The following is a 3,800-nucleotide window of genomic DNA, read 5'->3' on the forward strand; positions in this document are numbered from 1 at the left end:
CAACGAATACGGAACGCCAGTGGTACCGATTCGTAAAGCACACGCTTCAATCAACCTGAAGCCGAAACTACGGATTTGTGGTGACTATTCTGTGGGAATTACTGACCAATTTGCTGATCACCGTCATCCAATGCCACACCCTGTTGAACTGATGCAGAAACTCGGAGGTGGATTCGGATATACAAAGATTGACTTTGTTGATGCCTATAATCAGATCAAGCTGGCTCCAGAGAGTCAACGCAGACTCGCACTCAGCACTCACCGTGGAGTACTCCTGCAACAACGACTCCCTTTCGGAATCAAGTCAGCACCTGGTTATTTTCAGGAGATCATGGAAAACCTGACCCATGATCTACCTGGAGTGGCCGTCTTCCAGGACGACATGCTTGTTAGTGGGAAAGATGCAAACAGTCACCTAAACAACCTAAAGTGTCTGCTCACACGTCTAAGCGACAATGGACTCAGATGTCGCCGTGAAAAGTGCCAGTTTGCACTACCCAGTGTAGAATACCTTGGACATAAAAATAATTGTGAATTCGTGAATAAATGTAAAACTAAGAATGTAATCTACCAATGTGATGTATTCTCCAATAATTACAAGAATACTTATAAAGGAGCAACTAAAAATGAAATGAAACTTAGATATAATTCCCATCGCTCAAGCTTCAGGAATAGAAATAAGGCTAACTCTACAAGATTAAGCAGTTATATCTGGGAACTTAAAGATAATAACATTAATTATAGATTAGAATGGCGCATCCTAGCCAAGACATCTTCATACAACCTTAAAAATAAACGATGCAATTTATGCATAAATGAGAAATTCTCCCTTTTAATGGCCAAATCAAAAATTTGCTTAATAAACGTGACGAGAAACACGTAGCCTGCTTACATAAAGATAAATTCTTATTCTCTAAATACAGCTAATACCTACCTTTACGTTACTGTTTATTAGCTGACTTGTCAAACCTCTGATGACCTCCCTTTGACCCTCCCCATTACCAAATAGCACGACATAATATCATAAATCACAATTATATTGAATTTATTTCAACTAGCTAAATTATTTATCTTAGATGCACGATGAACACTCGGAGCTATACTTCTCTTTAATATATTCACATTAAAGTTAGATCACTAACATATTAATTGCTAGTACTGCTATTAGCATATATACGATTAAACGAGCGATTTATCTTATTCTAGCCGAGTTGATTTGTTTTAATTATATTACCGCGTAGTAAACCCTTTATAATAATACTTTATTTATTTATTATACCTATTTATAACCCTTATATTTATATATACCTATAAACCCTTTATAACAACACTTTATTTATTTATTTATTATACCTATTTACGTAACCCAGATTTATACCGTATATCGCACTTAAACTTTTAAGAGCGTCCTTAATTTTTAACTTGGGCATTATTTGTAATCATGGGGACTTGTCTAGCGGACTCAAATAGACTTGTTTGTTACGATTAATGATACTGGATATTACTACCAGGTATAACTCTTTCGACTAACACCGCCGATCAACTGGTCATTTTCTCCACTCATCTCCACTCATTTGCTCCATTCATCTACTTGAAGCAACTGTACACACTTGTGCCATATTTTAAGGACGCAAAAATTTAAGCCTAAACATCGAACGAACCTTTTCCCTTTTTTTTTTCTTTTCCTTTTCTTTTTTCCTTTTTTCTCCTGTCAACCTTTGATCTCCCGTCAATATTCCTCTGGTAAAGTTCAAATCATTCTGAAGAAGCTTGTTAAAAGCAAATTTACCTCAAAAATAACAAACTGAAACAACTGTAAATGTTATCTTAACCATAATTAAACTATGATCATTCAATACTTATGATCAACTTCTAATTGTTACATGTTGCTCCATTTCTTCTCTTCTCTTCTCTTATTTTATATATATCATCAATTTTAAAATTTATCCACAGATGATATGAACAGTAGTGACATCTGATTTCAAATCTCAGTGTTTGAATGTTTTGCTTATAAATTTTTATGCACCATGTGCTCTGTTTTTGGTACAAAACAAAACCAGTTGCACAGTCAGAGTTTAATGTGACAGTTATGGATTATTACCCCGGTAGACCACACTGATGAGGCTCAGAGTTTAAATACCCAAAAACCGAAACCTGGTTTGTGGATATCCTAATTGCATAATATTTTTATTTTTGCTATTAAATATTTTAATTCTTTCTGTTTTCCTCGCACATTGTTTTTCTCTGTTATCTTGGTGAGATACGGTGGGTTAATTTAAGACTTTAGCTCTTATTTCTAGCAGGTAGATGCTTGTTAAGCATCATTACGCTTCGTGCAAATTTATAATTCATAGCTATTTAATACTATTGTGCCTGCGATCCATCTATGTCACTGCTGGTGATATCATCAATTTTAAAATTTATCCACAGATGATATGAAGAGTAGTGACATCTGATTTCAAATCTCAGTGTTTGAATGTTTTGCTTTTATATATATATATATATCAGGCCATTAAGAATGAAATATGTCCGATTTTCTTATGCACCAAGTTTGACAGTCGTTAACTCTAATGTTTTATCCTCACAATTCTTTGTTTTAACAAAATTGAAGAGTTACATCATCACTTTTCGAAATGCAATTCATGATGTCTGATTATATTGTGAGTTTTCTCTTGTAAATCAATTTTTGTGAACCCACGGATAGGTTTTTAAAAAATGCGTGTTGTTTATGAATATGAGTTCCGTCGTAGGACCACTATATTCCAGACAGCTCGAAGCATCAATGAGGTGTTTGGTGAAGATGTGGCGAATGAGCGCACTGTAAGTCGATGGTTTGAGAAGTTCCGCTCTAGTGACTTTACTCTTGAAAATCAGCCCCGTGGTAGACCTGAGACCAAGGCGGATAATGATGAGCTGGAAACTATAGTGGAAGTAGATACATCTCAAACTACGCGTGGATTAGCAGCAAGGTTCGATTCCAACTGTATTGGACCATCTGAAACAAATCGGCAAGGTAAACAAGCTGGACAAGTGGGTACCACATGAACTGAATGAGCATCAAATGACACGTCGTCTTGAAACTTGCTGTTCTTTGTTGTCACGGCAAAAAACGAATCATTTTTGCATCTTCTTGTTACGTTTGATGTAAGATGGATTCTTTTCAACTATAACAAGCGTTCTCCACGGTGATTGGATAGAAACCAAGTGCCAAAACACAAGCCAAAAGAGAATATTTACCAAATAAAAAGCTAATGGCGTCTGTTTGGTGGACCAGCTCTGGTGTCATCCATTACAGCTTCATAAAACATGATAATTCAATAACAGCGGATGTATATATCAACAAATTGGATGATGAAATGATGAGTGAAGTTGCAATCAAACAGCAGAGATTGGTCAACAGAGACAGGCCAATTCTCTTACAAGACAATGCTTGGCCACATATTGCACAAAGAACACAACTCTAATTACAGGAACTGAACTTAGAAGTCCTCTGTCATCTTCTATATTTACCATACCTTGCACCAACTGACTATCACATTTTCCAGGTATTGGACAACACTTTTTGCAAGGAAAATACTTCATATTTGAAGAAGATGCAAAAACAGCCTTTCGTGATTTCATTACCTCCTACTCTCCAGAATTCTTCGCTGCCGACATAAATGAGATACCGATAAGATGGCAAAATTGCGTTGATAATTTAGGGGCATACTTTGATTAACTGCATTGTCTTTTGTTGAGATAAAGTAAAATAGTTTCAGTTCTAAATTTCTTCTTAATGCCCTGATATATATATATATATA

Source organism: Octopus bimaculoides, chromosome 11, assembly GCF_001194135.2.
Source record: "Octopus bimaculoides isolate UCB-OBI-ISO-001 chromosome 11, ASM119413v2, whole genome shotgun sequence".
Classification (NCBI taxonomy): Eukaryota; Metazoa; Mollusca; class Cephalopoda; order Octopoda; family Octopodidae; genus Octopus; species Octopus bimaculoides.